The sequence below is a fragment of the Nyctereutes procyonoides genome, unplaced genomic scaffold (genome assembly GCF_905146905.1).
Source record: "Nyctereutes procyonoides isolate TBG_1078 unplaced genomic scaffold, NYPRO_anot_genome, whole genome shotgun sequence".
Classification (NCBI taxonomy): Eukaryota; Metazoa; Chordata; class Mammalia; order Carnivora; family Canidae; genus Nyctereutes; species Nyctereutes procyonoides.
In genome coordinates, this window is record NW_026575132.1 from 31,584,712 (window position 1) to 31,611,762 (window position 27,051).

Genomic DNA, 27,051 nt, shown 5'->3' on the forward strand with positions numbered 1-27,051 from the left:
CATATTATGTTGATTACATATGTAAGTTCCATTGTATTGCCAGTGCTAGCTAGCACAGTGCCAGGTACAGAATGGGCATGCAATAATTGTTTATTGTAGAAATAAAGGAAGAAAGGAAAAAAGGCTGAGAGAGAGAGAGCAAGGAAGTGGGGAGAGAATGTACAAATGATTGTTCACATTTATATTTCGTTTCAGAATCACTGGAAACAGGCCAGCTCAACAGGACAAGGGAAGATAGTATACCTGGATTCAGTCATTTACTCCACAATATTCATGTGTCCATTATTAAAGTGACGTCATTTTCTGATTATGAACATAATTGTTCCATTTGGAAACCATGGGGAAAAAAATTCCCAAGTATAAAAGAGATCCAATTCCCCTCTCATTCCAGAGTCCAGTGATGAACTACTGTTAAAATAATCTGGCAAATTTCTTTTCAGGTTCTTTCCATGTATGCATAATACATAGGTAGGATACATTGTGAACATTTTCCTGTATTGTTAAGAATTCCTTGAACACCTGGCGTTTAAATTGCTAAGGTACATTCTATTGGATGGATGGATGTAATTTAGACACCCTTTCACCCATTGTGGGATATTTAAAGGGTTGCCAGTTTGTCACTCCTGTAACTAACCAAGACACGCTTTGCGGGAGCTCAGAGGTAAATAAGGTGATGAATCAAATCTAGCACGAGGTGGATTTGGGGAAAACAGGAGGCAGCTCTTTCCAGGTGGCTGGAAAGAACAATCACTTGCTGTAGGTGAGGAGGCCCCGAAAGGGCTGTACTGTCGGTCCAGGTAAGCCCCGCCTTGTGTCTCGGGTGTGTGCTCAGACCAGGGTGCCTGCTCCCCGCGGGCCCGGCCCCAGCCCCAGCCCCAGCCCCAGCCCCAGCCCCAGCCCCGGCGCACCTCGCTCTCGAGGCCTGAGGCGACCAGCCCAGCCCAGGAGGCTTTGGCTCCCACTAGTGGAGCGCCGGGGGCCAGGAGCTGGGAGCTCCGGCACACGCCGCACGTGCCACGAGCAGGGCCCCGCGCCGCCCCGCCCGCCCCGCGCCGCCCCGCCCCGCGCCGCGCCGCCGGCTCCCGGACACGCCCCTCGCGCCTGGTCTCGGCGCTCTCCCCGCAGCTCCGCCTCCAGGCGGCCTCCGCACGGCCTCCCGCTCGCGGAGTAGCCCCGCCCCCGGGCTGCGGGTCCCGCCCGCGCATCCGGGCCCCGGGGCTGCCCCGCCCCGCCCCGCGGGCCGCCTGCGAGGTGCGGGGGCGGGACCGGCGCGATGACGTGGGCGGGCGTGCGCGGTGACGGCCCGCGTTCCTGTTACTCAGCGGAGCGGCCGAGGCCGACGACGGGCCGGGTGCGCGGAGCCGCCCTGGGTAACGGCCGTGGCGACCGCCCCGAAGGCGCCAGTCCCGCGGGCGGGCTTCCCAGTCGCCGTGCGCTGCGTTGGGGGTGAGTGCGGCGGCTGCCGCGGGGCCCGGGCGGCCGGCGGCCCCGCCGTGTGTATGTTATTGTGCCGCCGCCGCCGCCGCCGCCGCCGCCTTCCCCGCAGCCGTGACCCCCTCCCAGGAGTGGGGGCGGGAGCGCGCGACGGCTCGGGGCGCGCGGCGGGCGGGGGCGGGGGCGGGCGCGGGGGCGGGGGCGGCGCGGGAACAATGGCGGGCGGGGAGGCGGGGCGGCGGGGCGGCGGGGCGGCCCGGGGGCGTGCGGCTGTCGGACCCCGGCCCGCGCCCCCGCGCCCCCGCGCCCCCGCGCCCGCCCCCGACAGCCCCCGACAGCCCCCGACAGCCCCGGCGCGCCCCGCTCTCGCGGGTCCCGCGGCCACGTCGGGAGGGAACATGGAGCCGGCGCTGGGTGGCGAGTTCTGAAGCGATTCGGGAAAGGTCCGGGCGGAGGCGCCTGGGCGGCCGCGGCGCCGGCTGCCCCTCCCGGCCACGGGGAGCCGAGGGCGCTCCTGCGGCCGCCGAGTCCCGACGCCTGCCTGGCGCCTGGCGCCTGGCGCCCACGGTGCCCTCTTCGTGCTAAGGCTGCGGGCGGGGGCGCCGCCGGCTCCGGGCTGCGGGGTCAGCGGCCTTTGCTCCGGAGGGTCGCGCGGCGGTGACCTTTCGCCTCTTCGACCCACGCTCTCCTCTCTTTGTCTTGCGCTCGAGTTCCCGACGCTTGGATGATAGCGCCGAGTCCGCTGTAGACTACCGCGACGGACGCTTTTCATTCTGATTTCTGAGAGTTCTCCCGTCAGGCGTTCACGGTGAACTGGACAGCACGTCGGCCACGCGGTGTCAGCGTTCAGTGGTCGCTGTTTGTGCCGCCGAGATTCAGTGGCCTTGTCCCTAGACTTCGGGTCTGTCAGTCCGTTGTGCTTTGAGATGAGCATCCGGCGAGCGTCTTGGCGCCGGGAACATCTGTTTGTTTCGTTCATTCCCTGAGCAGCTGTTCAGTACTGCGCTCAGAGTTTGAAGGCAAAGAGAAGTATTCTTTTGGTGGAGGAGGATGCTCTGAAATAGAATAGATGTCTTTTTAAGTGAGTTATGTAAGTGGTGTGCGTTAAAGGTGTAGTCATACTCTGGGTCATTTTATTTATTTTTTTGTTTTCGTGTGTGTGTGTGTGTTTTTTTTTTTTTTTTTTTTTTTAGTACAGTTAGGAGGTTGATCTAAAGGTACAATGGCTTTCTTTATTTACGAATTTGACTTTTCAGTTTTAACAGCCTTACAGTCTTAAAAGTCCTTTGTAATGTTTATCTCAGATTTCCCTGCTGTGGGTCAAACCTAGGAGATCACGTGCTGTAATGTAAGGGAACCTGTTCAGTGCTGTGCCTGACAAAAGCGAGCAGTCAAAATGGGATTTCCTTGAGGACAGGCCTTTCATGTGTGTCTCCAGCGCTAGCCTGGAATATAGTAAGTGTTCAGTAAGAGCTTGATGAAGAACTCTTCACGATCAATAATATTTAAAATCCAGTCTTTACAGTTCTCTGTAAAGTTTTGGAAGCCCTTTGCAAACTCCCTTTCAGATGGCTAAATGATTCGTTCATTTGTATTATCTGTCACCGCATCAGGGGCTTTTGAATATTTTAGTTTTTTTCCCTAGCACTTTCTAATTCATTATCCTAAAATAAAATCTTGTCTAAAATGCTTTTGTTGTTTTTGTCTTTTTTTTTTTTTTTCTTATATGTGTATCACACACAGACATAGTGATATTACAGTAGGGGTCTGAAATGATTGAATTTGTCCTTTTTTGAATATTGCTTGAAAAGTTTCTGATGACGCCTGTAAGGGGAAAAGCTAGAGTATGGGAAATAAGCTACATGGAAGTTTTATTTGAAATGTTTAATTTCTAATTGCATTTGTAGAAATGTTTGATTTAAAATTCTACCTTGGTGAAGCATTTGGGCCTAACTGAATTTAAAATTTTACTATTGGAGAAGCATACGGGCCTGAAACTCCAAATAATACTGATTTATTCAAGTTACATCGTTTTTCCACTCACAGTTTAATGAATTTTAGCATGTTTTGGATATGAGAGAATTTGAAATGAGCTTATATTATTGCCTGATGCAGAGAACAAATTAAAAGGAAATACTTCATTAAGATAAGGAATGAAAATCATGAGATACCAAACTTTTATTGATTTGCCTAGTTGCAGTATGTCAGATTTCAGAAAGTGTTACTGATACAGTCCTTTGGTAGTAGCTCACTGTAAGGCTACATGTCAATCCAGTTTTTTTGTGTTTTTGAAATTCTTTTGGTTTTTAAAAATAACAATTTTCTTGAGATACAAATGACATACCATAAAATTCACCCGTTTAGAGTGTGCATCAGTATGGGTTTTAAATATATTCAGAGTTCTGCGTTGATTGCTACTATGTAATTCCAGTACATTTTCATCACCCCAAGAAAAACTACATACCAATTAGCAGTTACTCCCCTTTCCACTCTAAATTATGTTTTTTTATTTTTTAAAGATTTTATTTATTTATTCATGAGAGACATAGAGAGGCAGAGACAACAGGCAGAGGGAGGAGAAGCAGGCTCCATGCAGGGAGCCCGATGTGGGTAATTGATCCCCGGACTCCTGGATCAGGCCCTGAGCTGAAGGCAGACGCTCAACTGCTGAGCCAACACAGGCGTCCCCTAAGTTATGTTTAAAAAGAGATATCACCGATTCTTTTGGTGAGTATATTCCATTAATGAATTTGAAATGGGCTGTCTTTAAGTGTCCTGACAGAGTAGGAAACTATATTCTTATTATACTCCTTTAGATCCTGAGAGAACGGCCACTTGGAAAGGAAATTTAAGAATAAATTCTACCCAGATTAATGAGGTTAGAATCTTAACTCAATGCCTAATACTATGGAAATGACCTTCACCAAGTGAAGGTACTTGGTGCTCAGTGAAACAACTTGGAAGTAATTTAAGTGACCAGTCCTTAGCTATTCTAGAGGCAGTCAAGGAAGTTGTGTATTAGAAGTCTGATTCATGTTAGTGTGTTTTGCCTATGAATTGATTTGGACACATTCAGATCATCTAGATAGTTCAGATGTTGTGTTGCACATGTAGAAGTATAAAGTAATGTCTGACATTGAGATGCCAGTTCTCTAGAGGTCTCTGGTCAAGTCAGTGGTATGGGTAGTAGCCGTTCTGATTTATGTAGTGCAAGGAAGTAATTATAGCCACATAGCTCTAGATATGAATCATTTGCTTAGTTCAGGGAGCTGTGATGCTTATTGTCTTAGTCATGAGCTCTTTACACGAACATTTAAAAACATTGGTCTTCTTACTCTAATACAGATTAACTTGAACTTTGATTTCAGAAATGAGTTCTGAGTCAACAGCCTTTCTACTACCTAAAAGGAGACAGGAGTATTGAAGTAAGAGCTGTTCTATCATTCAGGGCGATAGGTGAAACTAGATTTATCCAGGAGTCAGACCTAGGTTAACTTCTCAGTTCTGTCTTCTAGACTTTGCCATCAACAAGTTCTAGAGCTATAGAAAAGTTGCTTAACTTCTTTTTTTTTTTTTTAAAGATTTATTTATTCATGAGAGACAGAGAGAGATCAGGGATGGGAATAAAAGCGTATCTAACAGTGAATTTATGTTCTCTTAAAAGATTTATAAGAGGGCTTCCCCCAAACAAACAAAAGCCCTGCCCCAGATACCTGGATTTCATTGAAATCCATTTTTTTTTAAATTATATGTGAGTATGTATGTGTATAAGATCTTTTAGAAAATGTATTAGCTGCCATTCTTTTTCAGGGTGGTGGGTTATGTCACAAATACAGCTAATAAAGTACAAATGTATGTCTCCTTTTACATTTGGTAGTACATTAGGTTTGGTTAAAATGTGTCTGTTCTTTAGAAAGCTAAGGAGCCCAAATTTAATAGTGGTTGTTAATATGGACTTTAAGGTCAGCTCTGAGTTCAAATTCATGCTCCAAATCTAACTAATTATATGGTTAGTTAGTTCAGGTTATATAACATCTTTGGGCCTGTTTTATTGTCAAGTGAGAATAATAATAGCACATAATCTCATAGGCCTATAAGGTTTAAGTGAGGCATTGCACGGAAAGTGCTTGGCACTAATACAGTACCTGGAATACTAGATATAAGTATTCAGGAAATTTTAGCTATTATTATAGCTTATTATTTTTAACTTGGAACAAATGCAAAATGCCAAGTGAATTGAAAACTAATTTCATGTATACATTTGAATTTGCCAGGAAATGCCAGTTGTTTCCCCCTGCATCTCGGGTTTATTTAAAATCGGATTTTCTCACCTAATCTGAATTGACTGAAATGATTTAACATTTGGACCAGTAATCCTCTCTGATTTAAAATTTGGAAATGTTCCAAAAGCAAGTATTAAAAGAAAATTATTTGCCACATTCTCTGATACAAAGTTATTTTGCCATGTTTTCTTTTCCTACTGCAGAGAATTGCCTAAGCTTTTCTAGGTTGATTTTTGAGAGATTTCTAAAAGAATGGTAATCCAGGAGCTGGGAATAGCTATATCATGTTACCCATGTTCGAAGAAAATGGAATACTGTTGTGTCTTTAATCTTACTGGAATTTTTGACTCCGAAGAGTGCATATTTATGAGAGACTGGATAACCACCAGTTCATTGAGCATTTTCTAGAGGTCTCTAGAAAAACAAGAGAGGTTAGAAGTAGCATCTGGAAATATTTTTCCTGTATTTTTCTAAGTTTTCTGTGTAGTGTTTCTGTGGTTATATTGGCACACCAAATTTCTTGCTCCTCCTTGAGGACAGTAACTATGAAATGACTCTGGTTTTATATAGGCAGTATTCATTGAGAAGCCGTTAAGTTCAGGTATTAAGTGATGTGGGGGGTGAAGGAAGTAGAAATTAGGCTCTTCTTTCCGTGAGTATAACCTGATTGGAAGCAAGGGCAAACCATGCATTTATGTCCTAACGCAAGGAAACAGATATTGTTAGGCATTTCATTGGGAATTTCTTTAATCTTGAAACCTGAGTGCTGGATGTTGGGGCATTTGGGGCTTTCCAAACCATACATCTCTCAGGTCGCTTCTTAAAATATATTCACTAGATAAAACCACAAAAAGTAAAATGTTGTCTTTCCTAATTTCTGGTTAAAGTTGAGAGTGTGGTACAGAGAACTCAAAATCTTAATCATAAGAAAAGGTAAACCTTATAGTCACCTTAAATCCATTTTGGAACACAATAGGGCAATAAAAGAAGTAAATGAAAAGCAAACAAAAGATGCTGCTCAAATACTAATCAGAGTCCTTAAACTTCTGTATTGAAGCTCTGAAGACTTAACACTTAGATTTTATGCTAGGAGCATTTCTTAAATTTTTCTAATATTGAGAAGTATGGGCTTCACTGCTTGCTGTTGCTGAGGGGCCAAAGCCCTGACTTACTTTTGGAGTCACTAGGAAAGAAAAAGCTTTACTTGGCACTAGGCATCAAAATATCAGCTAAAAGCTGTTAATAGGGATGGATACTCACCCTTCCCTAACTTGCTCCTTAGCCGGTGACTGTCTGACTCAGCTGTCATATGGGTCAACCAAAAGTTGTGACCAATACAGGAAAGCCATCACTATATATAGATTTCTCTGTGACTTAAGAAAGGGTTAATTTTTAGTCAGAACAAGCAAAAACCAAAGCATCTGGCTGAAAATTAAAAAGGTTTAGTAATTTTATCTTACTTACATTTTAACTGAGTAGTGTATTCACTTTGATTCAGAATTCCAAAGATTTTAAAAGATGTACAGTAAAAAGTCTTCCCATTTTGTGCAGCCACCCATTTCCTCCACATGGAAACAGTGTTAAGTTTCCCGTGAATCTCTCCAAAGACAGTTTATGTATGTGCAAGTAAATAGAGGTGTATAATTCCTTGTCCAAAACCCTTGATCCAGATGTATTTCAGAATTAAGGTGTTTTGTTTTTGAGGTGGGTTGCTGTGGAAAAGTAATATAGTGTCTCTAGTCTATTATTCAAAATCTGTAGTTGGAAGGGAGTGTGTAGCATCTTGTAAATACACTAATAATATCTCTATATCAAAAACACAAATAGTATATAATAAAGGTAAATATTATGAAATCTGACAAAAGAAATTTTTGTCGGATTTTGACACCAAATAGGTTTGGACTAAAGTTAAAAAAAAAGTTTTTTTCTGAGCTTTACAGATTTAGAATTGCCACAGATGGATTGTATGTCTTACATATATAGTGTATGTTCTCTGCCTTCACCTCCATTTTCATTTAAGTTGTTGCATACTATGCACAGTATCCTTTACCTTTTATTTTAACTTAATACAGCTTGGGATGATTTCCTGTTAGTCATATCAGTACATAAATGTCATGCTTATTCCTTTTTTTTTTTTTTCCAGCACCTTCACAGTGTATCATTTGTCTTAGCTTGGGTTGCTATAGCAAAATTCTGTAGACTTGGTGGCTTAAACCATTAGACACTCCTAAAACCATTAGACACTCCATTTCTAGAGTCTGAGAAGTGCAAGGTCAAGGTGCTCAGAGATTTGGTTTTTGTGAGGACTCTTCCTGGCTTGCAGATGTCACCTCACTGTCCTCACATGAAGAGAGGGAGTGTCTGCTCTCCCTCCCTCTTTTTATGAACTAATTCAATTCCATCATGGGGTCCCAATCTTCATCATGGAGTTCTTGTAGTCCTAATTACCTCCCGAAGTCCCAAAGGGAACACAAAATTTCAGCACATTATACAGGTATATATAGCATTGATATAAGTAACCCCTTTTTTATATACATTTAAGTGGTTTTCAATCTTCTGCTATTAAAAGCCATGGTACGATGGATTCCTTTTAACACTTGTGCAGAAATGCATAGGACACATATCCAGAAGTAGAATTGCTAGATCAGAATGTATGTGCTTTCAAAATTTGATAGATATTGCCAAAATAACATTTGTAGAAATGTGCACTTAGTTCATTCTACCAGTTCAGCTATTTATATATAAGTGACATCTTTTATCTTTTAAGGGCTATTTATTTATATTTTCTTTATTGTGAACTGTCCATATTCTTGCCTGTTTTTATGTCACTTTGTTACTCATCTTCTTAGATTTGTAGAATTTATTTTTATATTAGGGGAAAATAGCTCTATGCTGTTTTTTGGAAATATTTTTCCAAGTTCTTTACTTTTTAGTTTGTTTATAGTGATTTTATCATGCTGAATTTCCCCCCAGTAGTTAAAATTCTTACCAGTCTTTACTGACTTCTAAATTGTATGTCATGGTTACAAAGTCTTTCTCTAACTCAGGATTTTACAAGAATTCTCAAAGGTTACATTTTTAGTACTTTCATGTTTTTGTTTTGTTTTGTTTTTGTTCATTTCTCTCTTTTTATACTTTTAATTTTTCTTATTTGGAATTCATTCTGGTGTAAGGTATGATGTGTTCAACCTTATTTTTGTCATCACATGACCATTCAGTTGTCCCAGTATCATTTATTAAATAATCTATTTTTGTCTTACAGATTTGAAATTCTACCTTTATAATTTACTGGATTTCCTTGTGTATTTGGGACCACTCCTGGTCTGCTGATCTATCTGCCTATTTGTGAACCAAACCATCTTGTTTTAATTATTGTATTTTTTATTGTTTTCTGTTAGGGCTAATTCATTTCTTTTTCAAAATCTTTTCTAGCTTCCATCTTGTTTATCTTTTTATTTATTTATTTTTTTGAAGATTTTATTTGAGAGAGAGATCAAGCATGCACATGAGCCAGGGAGGAGGGGCAGAGGAAGAAGCAGACTCCCTGCTGAGCAGGGAGCCCTATATTGGACTTGATCCCAGGACCCTGAGATCATGACCTGAGCCAGAGGCAGATACTTAACCAACTGAGCCACCCAGGTGCCTTGCATCTTATTTTATATGAAATTTTACAATTAGTAAAGTTTGGTCTATTTGCCATTACTTTTAGGATGACTTAAATTTTTTTATTCTATGGAGGTAAAATTTGCATATAGTAAAGATGCAAAATCCTTAAATTTACAGCCCAGTGAATTTTGTCTATATATTACTTATGCAGTACCTAGTTCAGGTTATAGAACATTACCATCAATGCAGACAGTTTTCTCATGTCCTTTTCAAGTTAATACTCCTTTCCAAGGAGAGAAAATGACTGAAAATATCAGTGAGGATGACAGAACATGAGAGACTCCTCTAACTCTGGGAAACGAACAAGGAGTAGCGGAAAGGGAGGTGGGCAGGGGGTTGAGATGACTGGATGACGGGCACTGAGGGGGGCACTTGACGGGATGAGCACTGGATGATATATGTTGGCAAATTGAACTCCCAATTTAAAAAAAAAAATTCCTTTCCACCATCCTTCTCACCTTGATTAATTTCTCTGACATAGATTCAGTTAGTGTTTAGGATTTTCTTTGTGTTTTTTGGCAGCTTTATGGTGTTCTTTTTATCCAAGAATATGGAAAAACTTCATCTTTTCATTTCTTTAAGTCCCTTTTTGGGTTCCGAATAGCATTTTTAGTTTTTTTTTTTTTTTTTGCTATTTTTTTATTCTTTTGCCGTGAGAAATGGCATCTTCCGTTTCATTTTCTACTTGGTTGTATACGAGAAAGCTCTTTTTGTTGTTTTCTTTATTCTTCTCTTTTCAGTTTTATTGATTTCTGCTTTAATTTTTTTTCTTTTGCTTACTTTAGGTCTCATTCTTTTTGATGCTTACCTCGTTCCAGATTTGAAGTGACATCACTGTCATTTTGATCTGACCTTGGTTGGTCATTGGGTGCTTCCTGCCAGAACAAGATGTCTATGTTTCAACTTCTTACTTACCCTGCCTCAGCCTGGAATACTCCCATTACTTTAGGAAATTAGTTTTGGTCTGAATTTTACTTGATTATTCATTTCTTTCATTAAACTTTGAACAGATTTGCCACAAAGGATCAATCAGCCTTTTTGCTTTTCTTTGGCAGTCTACAGAGCAACTGAGGTATCCTGTCCATGCTTGTATTTTTTGGATCCCTTCTGTCCTTCAGACCAGAACGTTTTCTTATTCACTATGTGTGGGCATAAAGATACTTCATATATAGCCAGACTCTTCTATGAAGTCCCTGAAAGTGACTTGAACTTTATCAGTTTGGGCTCTTGCTATGTTAAGAGGTAATAGCACACCACACTGCGTACCTTTTTAAAAAGTTAGAAAATTAAGTATTCAGTGTTCTGAATTATTTCATTTGGCTTTTCTATGTCTCTAGAATTATTTCATTGTTTATTATTAAAGTATTTGAACTGTAACTTCAGGGGTTTTGTTTTTTTTCTTTTTTTTTTCCAACAAATACTATCTGCTAGCACTTAACAATTAGCACATGTTATCTTTCTAACAACCTTTATTATTCTATCCTCTAATCCATTTTATAGATGGGAAAACTGAGGCACGTGAAGTTAAGTACCCAGATAATCTGCTCCAGAGTCTGAGTTTTAATCACTGCTGTGTGTGGCCTGTCCTGTGATGGCTAAGTGGAAGAGATGTTTGTGATTTTGCATCAAGTTGTTGCCTTCTCTTCATGTTAATTATGGTGCAGTGGTTGATACTCATATTACTGTAATGCCTTGGTATAGCATTTTGGGCATTAGTTATTTAAGCAGAATTTTGAGATCCCTAATTGGAAGAATTCAGAGCCTTGTATTTCATTGCTTTGTTCTATTGGCTCTTTGCTGCAGTTCTTTGGTCAAGAGACCAACGATTTCTTGAATAGTGAAAATCTCCAAGATGAATGAATTCTCCTTAAAAAAGAATTCAATAAATCCATTTAGAGTATGAATTTTGAAGTACTCTACTCTGCGATGATACAAGATGAAAGGAGAGTAAGTGAAAAGACTTCCTATAAGGTACAGAGAGCTGAATATTTGTAACAGATTTATTGTTGTACATAGTTCTGGCACTGTATAAGAAGGATCATTATTTTAAGAGAACATTTTATTGGAAATCCAAAATTCTTAGAATTCTTAGAATTCTAAGTTTTAGTTCTTTGATATGGTAACATGAGGTCCATTGCATCCTGTTTCCTGGTGTAATTTTCTCTTCCTTCTCTGTAGTTACTAAGGCCTATGGGTTCCCTAAGGTTAGGGCACACTTTTTTTGAAAAGAGTGTTATCCAGTGCTAATGAGAGGGGGAGAGTAGGGAGAAGCATCTTTCTGTTTATTTTTTAAAAATTCAATACAAATAGATATGGAATATTGAGGAAACTTAAAAATTAAAAGATCAAAACTACTCATAATCTTGCTAATAATATTTTGGTGTTTTCTTTTGATATAGTTTGTGCGTATGTGAGAGAGATCATATATATTTAAATACACAGACTCACACGTAACATGTATATGTTTATAATGGATCCAAGTAGTGTTAGCATGCATCAGTTGAGGACTAGAGTGGTGATAAGTGCTTTGGTCTGGTTAGGGAAAAAGCCTGGAAAAATAGATTTTACTTTAAGAGAAATATGTCCTTAACAGAGTAAGAATTTTTGTAAAATAAGAGACGATTTACAATGTTGGTCTTCATATCTTAGTCTGCTAAGGTTTGTTAACATCTCTGAACTTAACAATAGAAAATATAGGAAAGGGTTTCAAGGGTTCCATGAAGTCAGACTTTTTGTATAACAGTACTAATTTGTTAGTGTTTTTCTTGCTTACAGACGAAGCAAGGCCATGTGACCTGACCTGAGGCCTTGTGACCTGACCTGTGATATGGCAACAGAGTGCAGAAGCACATAAGAGAATCCAGCTGTCTGAAATTAAGCCAACAGGAAAAGGAATTTGTAAAAATGTAAAACAGTGGTACTTTTCTCAATAGTGTCTAAAGAAAAGTATTATCCCCAAAAATGCTAGTTATAGTAACATGTAGTAGGTTTGTTATTATTATATTTAACTAAGTTTTAAAGTTTTTAAATGTTAAGTTTTAAATGCTTATTGATAGATATAATTCAGTATAAATTATAAAGAAAAGTTCTTTGGGATCCTCAGTAATTTTAAAGAGTATATGGGATGCCGATCCAAAAAATTTAAGAGCAGCTGCATTATAGGGTATAGGGTGTCAAGAAGTCATTTGTTCTTATCACTACTTATCTTATCAGAAATAACTTGGGAAGCTGCCAGGTTCACAGTGGCAAGTTTAAGTTTTCCAAAATTTTAATTTTCACTTGAAAGTTTGATTTTTATCATTGACAGTAAATACTGCCATTTGTTTTCCTTGAAGTAATAGGTTTGCTTTGTTCATTTTCGAGAAAATGTCTTCTCAGGTACCCTACTCCAAATTAACAGTTTATCTGTCATTTTTTTCTTTTTCTTTTTCTTTTTTTTTTTTTTTAAATAGATACTTTTTTTAATTTTTACTTATTTATGATAGTCACAGAGAGAGAGAGAGAGGCAGAGACACAGGTAGAGGGAGAAGCAGACTCCATGCACCGGGAGTCCGATGTGGGATTCGATCCCGGGTCTCCAGGATCGCACCCTGGGCCAAAGGCAGGCGCTAAACCGCTGCGCCACCCAGGGATCCCTATCTGTCATTTTTTTTTCAACTAAAAATGGTATCCTATGGAAAAGTAGTTGAGAACTCAAATAGTTGTTCAGGTGCCTTACCTTGAGACAACCATTAGTTTTCCATTATACAGCAAAAGCGCTAATGTGAGAGCTTCCCATTTCATTACACAGATTATTTGAATATTTCTCTTTTATACAGCATCAAAATTTGACAGTTTAACACCTGTGAAATCTGAAGCCATATAAATAATTTTTTCATATTCTATTATACTAAAATCATTGGTCAAGGGTGCCTGGGTGGCTCAGTCAGTTAAATATCTGCCTTTGGCTCAGGTCATAATCCCAGGGTCCTGGGATCGAGTTCTCTGTCGGGCTCCCTGCTATGCTAAAGAGGGAGCCTGCTTCTCCCTCTGCCTGCATCTTCCCCTGCTTGTGCACACGATCTCTCTCTGTGTAGAGTAAATGAATAAAATCTTAAAAAATAAGTAAATAAATAAAATCCATTGGTCTGTCTTGCATTTTAATTAATCTTTTGCTGGTGCATTGATGATTTGGAAAATACTGGTTGAGTGAGGTCTGCAGATCTTCTAAATGTCAAAATATTTCATTATACATTATTGTTATAGTGTTTTATGAGGTCTCATAGGCTATCACCAAAAACTCCCATTTGTGTCAAGTACTTTTAGGGCAAGATTTATATAGTTAATAATTTTGGGGGAAAATTGGCAAGATTTATATAGTTAATAATTTTGGGGGAAAAAATTGCCAAAATTGGCAATATACTCACCAGCCAGACTGGTTAGTATAAAAAGAGAAAAGCCCCAAATTACCAATATCTAGAATAAAAGAGGGACATGACAATATATCTATCCTGCAGACTAAGGGAGTATTATAAACAAGTGTGTACTAATTCTTAAACAACTTAGATGGGACAGAAAAATTCTTTTTAAAGATATACATTAGCCAGATTGACACTGCAAGAAAGCTGTGTATTTATTAGAAAAATTGATTTTATAATGAAAAGGTTTTGCATAGGCTCTTTACCATCACAAGGGAATGAACACTAATTTGATGGGGCCACTAATTCCCAAAGCTATAATTCCCCATTTTTTAAGTCTTGAAATGCCTTTATGTTCTTAAAAATAATTGAGGATTTCAAAGAGATTTTCTTTATATGGGCTGTAGCTATCAAAGTTCTACCTTATTAGAAACTAAAATTAAGAATTTTAAGAAATATTTATCAGTTTATTTACAAAATAATAAACGAATTACAAATTAACATGGCAATTTTTTTTTTTTTACATAAACAACTTTTTTTTTTTTTTTTTTTTTTTTTTGGTGAAAAATGGCTATTTTCCAAAAGAAAAAATACCTGTTGTGAAATCTCAGGTCTCTTAGCCTTTGGAAAATTCTTGTACACTTGTGAATGAGAAGGAAAAGGAGAAATGATATGTGTTTCTGGATTGATATTTTTATTTTCCAGCAGTTTAAAGTTGTAGTTTCCTTGTATCTGACTTGTATGGTTTCAGAGAAGTCTGGTAATTTTTATCTTTGTTTTTGAATGAATTCTGAAAATTGTTCATCTTAATAACTCCCTGGCAGTGGTCCTGTTCCTCAGTCTAGGGGAGTTTTCCCTTACTTAGGTGTAGATTAGTATTCAGCCAGAGATACAAGAGGACCCCATATTGATTTCTGGAATTCTTTCTCCTCTGAGTAGCTCTCTTGTCTGTACTCTGGCCTCAAGATTCTAGACACCCTTGCCTTCCTGATGTGTCTTCTCAACTCGTTGAAGCTGCCATGCTGTTAAGTGTAGTCCATTCTGCACAGTCGTCTGGAAGGGGCCCCCAGGCAGATTGGCAGGGCAGTTATAGGGTTTACCTACTTTGTTTTTCTCTTTTCAGAGGTGGCAGACCTAATCTCTCTGTTGTCCAGTGTCTGATCATGGTGTTGTATTTTTTTTCTACTTTCTGGTTACTGAAAGAGGGTAAATCTGATCCTTGTCTTACAACATGCAAGACACAAATCTGCTTTATTAATTTGTATTTTTAGAGATGTTTCAAGCACTATTCTTTTAAAGGAACTGAACCATATTTAATATATAATGGATAATACAGACAATGAAATTTTTTCTTAGGAAAATCTAAATATCTGGATAGGGATTAAAACACATCATAGGTTCTACATCCCCACCTGAAAGTAGAGCATTCCTTTATGTTACCTTTTGTGTTTTAAAATGGCGTAAAGCAAAGAAGCAATCAGCATTAATGTATTTGAACACTTTTTTGAGCATTCCCAAACCCCAAAATAGCTTTCTCAGGCTTTTCTGGCACCTCAGGACACAGCTTGCTAACAAATGCACAAAATAAATTGAGATAATGCACCGATGTTCACAGAGTTCAAAGCTATGGTGATTTGATGCTGAGATGCTGAGTGTAGTTCTGGGGAAGAAGCTTGGTGGTACATTCTTGTTGCTTAGGGTGTGTGCTGCCTTTATAATGGCTCACTGCAAAACAAATGCTGATTGCTATTTTTGGCTTTTGCCCTTTTTTGTAAAAATGGAAATTCTTTTTGGATTTCTTTTGGTTTGCAAAAACAGGTAATAATATAGGCCTTTCCTTAAAGTGATTTGGCATAATGTAAACTTTTAAAAAGCAGCGTATACCTGTAAGAGTCCCAGTAATAATTATTATTATTATTTAAGATTTTATTTATTCATGAGAGAGACACAGAGAGAGAGAGAGGCAGAGGGAGAAGCAGACTCCATGCAGGGGCCTGATGCAGGGCTCCATCCGGGTCTCCAGGATCACTCTCTGGGCTGAAGGTGGTGCTAAACCGCTGAGCCACCTGGGCTGCCTGAGTCCCGGTAATTAAATACAAAGAGTGTCAGTGACTACCAGGATACTTATATTTGAAGTAATAGATTTCAATTTTCATTTGTTTCTTTATCAAATATTATTTGGCATTTCCTGTATGCCAGGTACTACGCCTAGGCTTCAAGGATATAGAGTGAAGAAAGCAAGCATTCACTGCCATCTTGGCGCTTATACTCTAGTGGAGAAGAGAAATAATCACAAAAATAAGTGAGCAGTTAGAACTCTGATCAATAAATGGTGCTGGAAAAATTGGACAGCCCTGTGCAGAAGAATGAAACTAGGCCATTCTCTTACACCATACACAAAGATACACTCAAAATGGATGAAAGATCTAAATGTGAGACAAGAATCCTTCCAAATCCTAGAGGAGAACACAGGCAACACCCTTTTTGAACTTGGCCACAGCAACGTCTTGCAAGATACATCTATGAAGGCAAGGGAAACAAAAGCAAAAATGAACTATTGGGACTTCATCAAGATAAGAAGCTTTTGCACAGCAAAGGATACAGTCAACAAAACTCAAAGACAACCTACAGAATGGGAGAAGATATTAGCAAATGACCTATCAGGTCACTTTTTTTTTTTTTTTTTTTTTCCAGAAAGGACTGGAGTCTTTATTTCCAGGATTGGTCCGCCTCGCCACGGAGTAACCAAGGTGTCCGGGGCCGCGGGGGCTCAGGGTGAGTGTGGGTGAACGTTTGGGCGGGGAGCCTCCCACACCTGCTCCATGGCCCTGCAGCCGGGTGGCGTCAGTGCTGGGGCTGCACACCAGGGGCCTCGGGATGTGAAGGGACACCCGGGAGACCCAGGGCTCGGGGCTCCCATCCAGTTGGCTGCGACCTGCGGGGGTCGTGGCCACCCTTGGACGCCGCGTGGTGTTCAGCACAAGTAGCCAAAGCAAGTAAGTGTGGCCGCAGTGGTGCCCGGGCTTCTGGCGAGGCCGGCGGAAGGCGTGGCAGTGTGACGGGGACGACCAGCCAGGAGCGGGGGGGGGGGGGGGGGCAGTGTTCGGGGCCCTGGGAAGCCCGGCCAGCAAGGGCTCAGGGGCCACCAGGTGTCCCCCGCTCGTCCACTCACAGGGCGCTGCCGAGGTGCCCGGGACACTCCGGTCCTTCTGGCGTCTTGCTTAGGTTCCTCGTTAAGGCACAGATTTGTCACATCTTCGTTCCTTCTACAAGGCCATTTTCTGGAGAAACTCAGGCTCCTGCTTCGTGCAGTTCGAGCAACAGTGGGGTCAGAGGCTCTGAGGCGCGGCTGGGCCGGTGGAGGCGCAGTCACACCCACTCTGCAGGTGCCGCTGGTGTCCTGCGGTCTGCACCCCGCGGTCTGCACAGCAGGGAGAGGCCAGCGGCCCCGTCCTCCCCCCGGGATCCGCCCCAGTGCTGGGATCTCCACAGAGGTCCACTCGAAGTTCCCAGGAGGAGAGCCGCTGCGGGTGGGCAGGCTGGAGGCAGGCTGGCCAACGGTCCTGCGCAGTGGCCACGGAACCCAGCAGAGCACGTGGGGCGGACAGACAGATGGACAGGGGCTCAGATCATGGTGCCCCGGCGGCTAAATGCCTCTGGCTGACCCCGTAGGCTGTTCACAAGGGCCCTCTAGCCCCAGGTGGGCAGAGACACAGGAGGAGGAGGTCATGAGGGACCCAGCCAAGACCCCATCGCCCACAGGGACAGGAACGGGGGGAGAAGGGCCAAGGGCCACACCCCGGCACAGGACACGCGGGTGAACACGAGGCCAGTATCCAAGATCTATAAAGAACTTATGAAACTCAATAGCAAAGAAACAATCCAATCATGAAATGAGCAAAAGACATGAACAGAAATTTCACAGAGGAAGACATAGACATGGCCAACAAGCAGGTGAGAAAATGCTTCATATCCCTTGCCATCAGGGAAATACAGATCAAAACGGCAATGAGAAACCACCTCACACCAGTGAGAATGGGGAAAATTAACAAGGCAGGAAACAAGTGTTGCAGAGGATGTGGAGAAAGGGGAACCCTCTTGCACTATTAGTGGAAATGTGAACTGGTACAGCCACTCTGGAAAAGTGTGTGGAGGTTCCTCAAAGAGTTAAAAATAGATCTGCCCTACGACCCAGCAATGGCACTGCTGGGGATTTACCCCAAAGGTACAGATGCAGTGAAATGGCAGGACACTTGCACCTCGATGTTTCTAGCAGCAATGTCCACAATAGCCAAACTGTGGAAGGAGCCTCGGTGTCCTTCAAAAGATGAATAGATAAAGAAGATGTGGTCTATGTATACAATGGGATATTACTCAGCCATTAGAAACGACATATACCCACCATTTGCTTTGATGTGGAGGAGGGTATTATGCTGAGTAAAATAAGTCCATTGGAGAAGGACAAACATTATATGGTCTCATTCATTTGGGGAATATAAAAATAGTGAAAGGGAATGAAGGGGAAAGGAGAGAAAATGCGTGGGAAATATCAATGGAGGTAACAACATTAGAGACACCTAACTCTGGGAAATGAACAAGGGGTGGTGGAAAGGGAGGTGGGCGGGGGGTTGGGGTGACTGGTGATGGGCACTGAGGTGGGCACTTGACGGGATGAGCACTGGGTGTTATGCTGTATGTTGGCTAATTGAACTCCAAAATATATATATATATATATATATATATATATATATATATATATACCCAAAAATAATAAAAAATAAAAAGAACTCTGATAAATGATATGAAGAACTTGGTATCATGAAAGTGTATAAAGACACACAGTTGAGTTTGGAGAGTGAGGGAAAACTCTCCTGAGAAGTTGGCAGTTGAGCCGAAATGGAGATTTGGAGGGTGAGCCAGAGCTCCTCAATACTAAGGAGAGGAAGTAGATTTGAGTAGAACTTGGGAAGAGTTATCTAGGCTGAGAGAATACATATGCAGAAGCTATCAGGAGAGAATCTTACATATTCCAAGGAAAGAGGGAAGGTTAAATGTGATTATTGGAGGGCAGAATACCATTTGATAAAACAAGGAACACTGGAAGAAGAACTGGGTCTGGTTTCTAAAGTTGTTGAATTAGAGGTGCTTTGGAAACATCTAAATGAAAATATGTAGGCAATTGGGTTTCAAATCAGAGGAGAGATCAGAGTTAAAAATAGACATTTGGATTTGTTGTATCAAGGTGGTAATTGCTATGGATGTGGATGAAATTAATCAGAGTAAAGGAATAGAAGTAGCCTTTGAAGAATTCCTTTTTTTTTTTTTTTTTTTTTTATTTATGATAGTCACAGAGAGAGAGAGAGAGAGAGAGGCAGAGAGGCAGAGACATAGGCAGAGGGAGTTGCAGGCTCCATGCACTGGGAGCCCGATGTGGGATTCGATCCCGGGTCTCCAGGATCGCGCCCTGGGCCAAAGGCAGGCGCCAAACTGCTGCGCCACCCAGGGATCCCCGAATTCCTTTTTTTTTTTATTGTTTAGGTAAAGAATGATTAATTACTAAAAGTCCAAGAAGAACTGATATCAGCATACCAGGACAGTGAATTATTAAAGAAGCTCCAGTGTTTTAGTTTTCTCTGGCTGCTTTGACAAATTACCACAAATTTAGTGACTTGAACCAACAGAAATTTATCTCTCATAGTTCTGGAGGTAACAAATGTGAAGTCAGTATTACTGGGTCAAAATCAAGGTGTTGGCAGGGCCAGCTCCCACTTGAGACTCTCAGCCTCTGGTGGCAGCCAATATTCCTTGAGTTGTGGCTGCACCACTCTAGTCACTCACTGCCTCTGTGGTCACATGGACTTCCCCTTTTCTGTCTATTTAATCCCCCTCTGTCCTGTATTTATGATGGCATTTAGGTACCATCTGAGTAGTCTTATCTTAAGCTCCTTAATGTAATCACATCTGCCAAAGCTTTACCCTGAGCTATTTTTACCTACACAATACTTCTGACACCAAATGTGTGGATTTTTTCCTCAGAGCAATCCACTCTCCAGTTCCCTGGACACTAAATGGGTGTTCTGTAATTCAAGACTGACACTAACTGACACCCCACAGGTTAAAGGCCCAGTACTGTAAGATTACCCCCCACTTTAAATGTTTGTAAGTCTGTGTCACCCTTGCTTCTGACTTAAATGGCTGTAAAGTCAAGGTGGGGAGGTTCCCACAAGCCCTTACCTCAGATTTGATAATTTGCAAGAAATGGCTCACAGAGGTCAGAGAAGTACTTTATTGCTGGTTTATTGTAAAAGGTGCAGCTCAGGATTTGCCAGATGGAAGAAAACCATAGGACAAAGCAAGGGGGGGGGGGAGTTGAAGAGTTTCCATGCCCTTTCTAAGCATGCTATCCTCCTAGCACCTTGATTGTACCAACCTGGAAGCTCTCCAAACCCCACCATTTAGTAGAAGTTTTTATGGAGTTTTACTGTGTAGGCACAATTGAATGAATCACTGGACATTGGTGATTTACTTAATCTCCAGCCACTCTCCTCTCTCTGCAGGTCAATTCCAACCCTCTAATCATGCTTTGGTATTTCTTGAAACTGGTACATATCCTGAAGCTACCTATGGCCTCTAACCACCCACCATCTGATTAGCATACAAAAGACCCTGACCGCTGCTGCAGAGATTGCAAGGATTTTATTTTAGAAACTGTGTGTCAGAAACTGGGACTAAATCAAATAAATATTTCTTAGGACCTGGTATCTTTGGAAAAGCATTTTTCAATCTACCACACAGGGAAGAGAATGCTTCAGAGATTCAGTTGATCAGCTATGTCAGGTACTTCTGAAACATCAAGTTAAATATGGATTGGCAAAGCCTTACATTGGTAGTATTGGAGACCTCTTTGATGGAAGCAGATTAGAGGGTGTTAAGAGTGTATATAGGTTACTTAGTAGGGAGAAGTTGCAAGACTTCTTATTTGATAGCTTCTCTTCTGTGAAGAGAAGAAAATGATAGGAATTAGGAGTTTGAAGAGATGGGAGAAAATTTGAAATAAATTTTGTGGAGAATGGAAAGTAATTTTAACAGAGAAAAGACATTGTGCCCTCATTGAGGTTGATACTTGTATCTGTCCTTTTATGTTACTTTTTCTCCTTGAGCTTGGGTATGAGTATGGAAAAAGCAGATATTTGGTTTCATTTGGACTTGAGGTTTTGCAAAACAGGAATTTAAGAAGTTTAAGATATTTCCTAAGAGTTATTTTTAACAAGATGGAACATGGAATAAGTAGGCAAAACAAAACAAAAAAGATGTAGTAAGAGGAAGGTAGGTGGGGAGAAAGAAAGTTAAGGTACTAAGTTAAGACCATCTAGGTTCAAAGAGGGTATTATGAGGGTAGTTTATAAGAAGGCTACCAAGAGAAGAGAAGAGATTGGTTAGAATGGCGTACCTGAGCTATGTTTTCTTTAAGTGGGTCAATTTCAGACGATGACTCAATCCCAGATAGTGACCACAGGAAGGGGGGAGGGGAAGGTAGGGCAAGGTGGAGAGGTAGATTATTGTAGATGAGGATGTCAAAGAACTGAAAGACTATAGTTTTGGACAGTTTGATCTCAGGGATGTCGGTAATCTCTGAGGATGATAGCAGTGTTTAGAGTAAAAGGGAAGACTTTAGGCAGGAAAGCCCTTAGTGATTGAGGGAGGTAACAGGGAGGTTGGTAGATGATAGCAGCAAAGGGATGAGTGTTATAGCTGAGTCACATGAGCTTTAAGGGAGCAGTTTTTGTGTATGTGTCTCATTAGAGAGTTTGGGAATAATAGTAGTAGTGGAAAATAAGTAAAATACCTATATTACCATTTGAGAAAGCAGCATAAGTGGTGTTTTGAGACAAAACAAGGTGTTTCATTCAAAGCACAGAAGCAAAGCAAATTTTGGAAAAAGGATTTAGAATATAGGGGAATTGGGACCTGCAGATTTAGTGGCTCTATGGAAAGATTTGGGAAGGTTGAGGAACAGTGGAGACCTTGATCACAGGTCAAAGAGGTATATAGAATTCCAGGGGGATGATGATGGGCATTTGGTTGAGGATTAAAAATAGTTTTGGTGAAACGAGCGCCATTATGAATTTTATCTCCCCTCTCTCTGAGATGGTGGACAGTAGGCCCACTTCTCGAAATAATTGACTCAGTTGACGTTAAGTGAGTGCGTCAGTTGATTGCAGTCTTAACTTGCTTCACAAGGCAAGTGCCACAGCATTTGTAGATTTTGACTTTTACTGTTTTTAAGAGAAGGAAGAAGAGGTCAGGGAGCCAGAAGTGAAGGAGACAAAAGAAGGTGGTGACATATATAAAAAAGTATATGGAAATATGTGCAATAAATTTATCAGTTGCAAACCTGGACTGATATGTGGGTTTGTATAATTCTGGACAGATTACCCATTGAACATAGCACATATGTATATTCTGGTATACCTCCAGTCTCTGTCATTTAGCCAGGATACTTTAAGCACTGCAAGTTAAGTAGTTGGTAAAATAGAACAATATCAGAGTAAACAAAGATCGGATGATATTTTGACTCTTATTATGAGTTTCCCCAGTGACCACAGATATTTAAAGGCAACTATAATTCATCACCTTTGAAGATTATTATAAGGAAATATGGTCCAGATGAATTTTAGCAAGTTTAGGGTAACAGATTTGCTTCTCTATATTCATTTTTTAAACTACACAGATTTCGTGAGCTACTTTTGATTTTACAGATTTCTGGTGCTATTTATAACGTCCTCTTGTCTTCATCTTAATTTCTAAAGAGCTACCCTCATTTAAGATTGTTGCCAGATTGGCCATCTGCTGTTGTTTCCCACTAGTCATTAGTTTTTCATCATGTACTTAACCAAAGGATTTCTTCTGTTCATTCCTGCTTTGGAGAGTTTCACATCAGCCCCTGTATAGAAGGTGACTGAGTATTTTGTTGGTGGCCATTTTCAGCATATATTTCTATATTGGCAGACTGTTTGCTTATTAGATCGCATGGTTGAGGGCAGCCCGGGTGGCTCAGTGGTTTAGCGCCACCTTCAGCCCAGGGTGTGATCCTGGAGACCCGGACTGAGTCCCATGTCCGGCTCCCTGCATGGAGCCTGCTTCTCCCTCTCCCTCTTGTGTCTCTACGTCTCTCTCTCTCTCTCTCTCTCTGTCTCTCATGAATAAATACATTTAAAAATCTTAAAAAAAAAAGATCACATGGTTGATATATCTTTTAGCCTCATAATGCTGTAAGAGTAATCTTCCTGGTTAATATAAATTCAAAATATATATGTTAAATATCTTCTCTAGGGGCAGCTGAGTGGCTCAGTCAGTTAAGTGTCTGCCTTTAGCTCGGATCATGATCCCAGGGTCCTGAAGCGAGCCCAGTGTCAGGCACCCTACTTAGTAGGGAGCCTGCTTCTCCCTCTCCTCCCTGCTTATGCTATCTCGGTTGTTCTCTTTGTCTCTCTCAAATGAATAAATAAAATCTTCAAAAAAATATCTTCTATAAACAAGGCAATGTATTAAGTAGTTTTGGAAACTTTTTTAAAAGTATAAAACAGGGGGATCCCTGGGTGGCACAGCGGTTTGGCGCCTGCCTTTGGCTCAGGGCGCGATCCTGGAGACCCGGGATCGAATCCCACGTCGGGCTCCCGGTGCATGGAGCCTGCTTCTCCCTCTGCCTATGTCTCTGCCTCCCCCCCCCCCGACTATCATAAATAAATAAAAATTAAAAAAAATCTAAAATATAAAACATTTTCTATCTCCAAATGCCTAAGTTCCATAGAGAGATAGCATGTATGTATGTATGTCCAAATCACGTAGTTGCAATTGCTATGAGACAAAGTTAAAATGCTGTAGGAGTTCAGGAATTCTAGGTGATTATGATATAATTGTGCATCTCATTCTTTTTTCCTCTCTGCCCACTGAAATCCAGATAAAGTCAGAAAACAAAGATAGATGCTTTCAAAAAACAATCCTTTAAAACAAAGTGATGCAGGAAGATTAAAGGCTAAAAATAGATTCATGAACTTAAAAAAAGATTATGAAATTGTAAGAGAAACTAAGAATAATAATATTAATATCAGATGTGTTAGAATTCAGGGATCAAACATTAACAGAACAGAAAGGGTCTTTTTTTATTGATAAATCATAGTGGGAGATTTTTTTTTTTCCATAGTGGGAGATTTTAACATACTCATCTCTTAGAGTAAAGTATGCAGAAAATAAATAAGACCATAGGAAATATTAGTGATTTAGATAAACTTGCCAGGAATTCCCAGTTTCCTGGTTTGATCCAATATTTCTGTGAATTTCCCACTTTATTTCCTTATGGTTAGCTTAATCCCATAACTATTGGATGCCTTCTCAATTTGGTTTGTGAGTCACCAAGTACACAAGCCTTCGGTTCTTTGTTAGTTTCCGCTAGAAAGCCGATCCTAAATATTTTGTGAAATAAGTAAAATTAACAGATACTTGCAGTGTCATGGGGAGGCATATGAATGAAATAGGACCATCTCTTTGAATCTAAGATCTTATTTTTTTTTAACACACACACCCCACACTCCAGCATACACACACACACACACACACACACACACACACACACACACAACCTACCCCTCTTTACCAAGCTTAACCTTGAAGAAAATATAAAAGTAAACTTAAGGGCAGCCCGGGTGGCTCAGCGTTTTAGTGGTGCCTTCACCCCAGGGCCTGATCCTGGGGTCCCGGGATTGAGTCCCATGTCAGGCTCCCTACAAAGAGCCTGCTTCTCCCTCTGCCTGTGCTTCTGCCTCTCTCTCTCTCTCTCTCTCTCTCTCTCTCTCATGGTCTTTAAAAAAAATACAAAAGTAAACTTAAAGTGATGCAGTATAGACTTTTGCTTCCAGAAAGATGGAATAGATATACTTTCTCCTGTTTCTGCTCTTAAGTACAGCTAAAAATCCTGGACATTATGGGTAAAATAAATAAGAGTCTGAAAAGTGGAGAAAAAGTAGGTTGGCTTGGGACCTCAGGACCCAAATAACATGATGGTAAAAATCCTAGGTTTTCTTGTTGCCTCATATATTCTAGAATGAGTGTGGAGAAGTTGGCAACCCTGAAATGTTGGATGCAGACAAAATTCTGAGAAAAGTCCTGTCTTCTTTTTAGCCAAGAACCAGGAAAGGAATAGCTTAGTGGGAGAGAAAAGTTTTAGACAGTAACTACTCTTCTCCAGCCACATAGAAAGGAAAAAAAACCTTGATTAGCAAAAGCCAAGAAGGGACCTAGACTTCCACTCTCCTAAGACATAACAAGACAACTCCTCCCAATCTGGTGTCAGTGGAGGTGATGTAGGGAGCACTAACTATGCACTTTTCCCAGCCAGGGCAGTATTAATGAGGATCCTGAAATCCATCTTCTTACCAAGGATTCCAAGTCAGAGTTCCAAGTCCCTCCCTGCCCACTTGTGGTCAAAAAAACCTGGTAAAAAATCTATACTACCACCCATGTCAGACAGTAATGAGGCTGTGTCCTTTCCTCACCAGAGCAGTGTTAAGAGGAAGCCTGCTATAACAGAATATTTAAATAAGATCCCGAATCTCATAACATAATATTTCAAATATCCAGGTTTCAAATGAAAATATAACAAGAATCAGAAGTGTCTCAACTCAAATTAGAAAGGAAAATTAACATGCCAACATCAAGAGAACATAGATGTCACAGTTAACTGACAGGATTTTAAACCAGTATCAAGAAAATGTTTCAACAAGCAATTGCAAACACACTTAAATGAAAAAATAGAAATTCTCAACAAAGAGTAAGTAAGTCTCAGCTGCTTTGATGAACTGAACCAATTGCTCAGAAAGCCTCACTTAGCTTTTTACATTGAAATAGAACACCATAGACAAAGCAAAAGTCTTAAAATTACCTCAAGAGGGAAGAGAGGTTTGCTTTTAATTGTGTCATGCCCGGAAGACACTGGAACATAATTTTAAGTAAAAAGAAAAAACAGTACAAAATTCAGCACCATGGAAAAAAGAAAAAGTAAGAGGAAATTCAGACACTTCATATAGACAGAAACCTGAGCGTTTGCGTTTAGGAAGTCTTCACTAAAGGAAATTGTGAAGGAGGTATTCTAGATGGGAGGAAAGTGATTCTTAGATTAAAGGCCTGAAATATAAGAAAGAATTAAAAGCAAAGAAAGTAGGGAAGAGCTTAGTAATTCTAAACAGTGGTTTGCATTAAACAGTAATCATGTCTCATGGGCTTTTTTTTTTTTTTTAATTTTTATTTATTTATGATAGTCACACAGAGAGAGAGAGAGAGAGGCAGAGACATAGGCAGAGGGAGAAGCAGGCTCCATGCACCGGGAGCCCGACGTGGGATTCGATTCCGGGGTCTCCAGGATCACGCCCTGGGCCAAAGGCAGGCGCCAAACCGCTGCGCCACCCAGGGATCCCCTCTCATGGGCTTTTTAAAATAGATGTATAACTCAGTAATAGCATATAAGTCAAAGAGGGGTGAATGGGGTTAGTAACAGGGTATTTATTGGTGAGGAGAGTAAAGATATGTAACTTTGTTCAGAGTATAAATTAATTAGCATGTATGTTATAAAAAATAGCAACTAAAAGAAATAAATAGAAGGAATAACTGAAATAGAGTGTTAGAGGGGGCACCTGAGTGGATCAATTGGTTAAATGTTAAATGTCCCTCTCTTGAATAAAGGGGAAAGGAGAAAAAATGAGTGGGAAATATCAGAAAGGGAGACAGAACATGACTCTTAACTCTGGGAAACGAACAAGGGGTGGTAGAAAGGGAGGTGGGGAGGGGGTGGGGGTGACTGGGTGACGGGCACTGAGGGGGACACTTGATGGGATGAGCACTGGGTGTTATTCTATATGTTGGCAAATTGAACACCAATAAAAAACAAATTTTAAAAAAAAATTTCCCTCTCTTGATTTAGGCTCAGGTCATGATCTCAGGATCCTGAGATCAAGCCCTGCATGGGGCTCCTCACTCTGCCGGGAGTCTGCTTCTCTCTCTCTCTCTCTCTCTCTCTCTCTCTCCCTCTCCCTCCTCCCTCCCTCTCTCCCTCTCTCCTCTCTCCCTCTCTCCCTCTCCCCCCCTTGGCCCCTCCCCCGCACCCCTACCCCAGTTCATACACACGTTCTCTCTCTCTTTTGCTCTCTCTCTCTCTCTCAAATAAAGAAATCTTAAAAAAAAAAAAAAAGTACCAGGTAACAGGCAAACTGAAGCTGCCA

General features: G+C 40.9%; 1 protein-coding gene across 7 annotated transcripts in view; it reads left to right on the plus strand.

The window, feature by feature from the left end:
- The first annotated feature begins 1,311 nt into the window (after nucleotides 1-1,311).
- MAPK8 (mitogen-activated protein kinase 8) overlaps nucleotides 1,312-27,051 on the plus strand; it is an 86,397-nt gene continuing 60,657 nt past the window's right edge. For 4 of the 7 annotated variants that reach the window (XM_055345276.1, XM_055345275.1, XM_055345281.1 and 1 more), the window contains exon 1: nucleotides 1,318-1,446. The gene's annotated coding sequence lies outside the window, so the exon portion shown is untranslated. Of the gene's footprint in view, nucleotides 1,447-4,092; nucleotides 4,162-12,181; nucleotides 12,290-16,474; nucleotides 16,556-27,051 lie in introns of those variants that run through there. The other 3 variants (XM_055345277.1, XM_055345278.1, XM_055345279.1) reach the window with 3 other exon arrangements.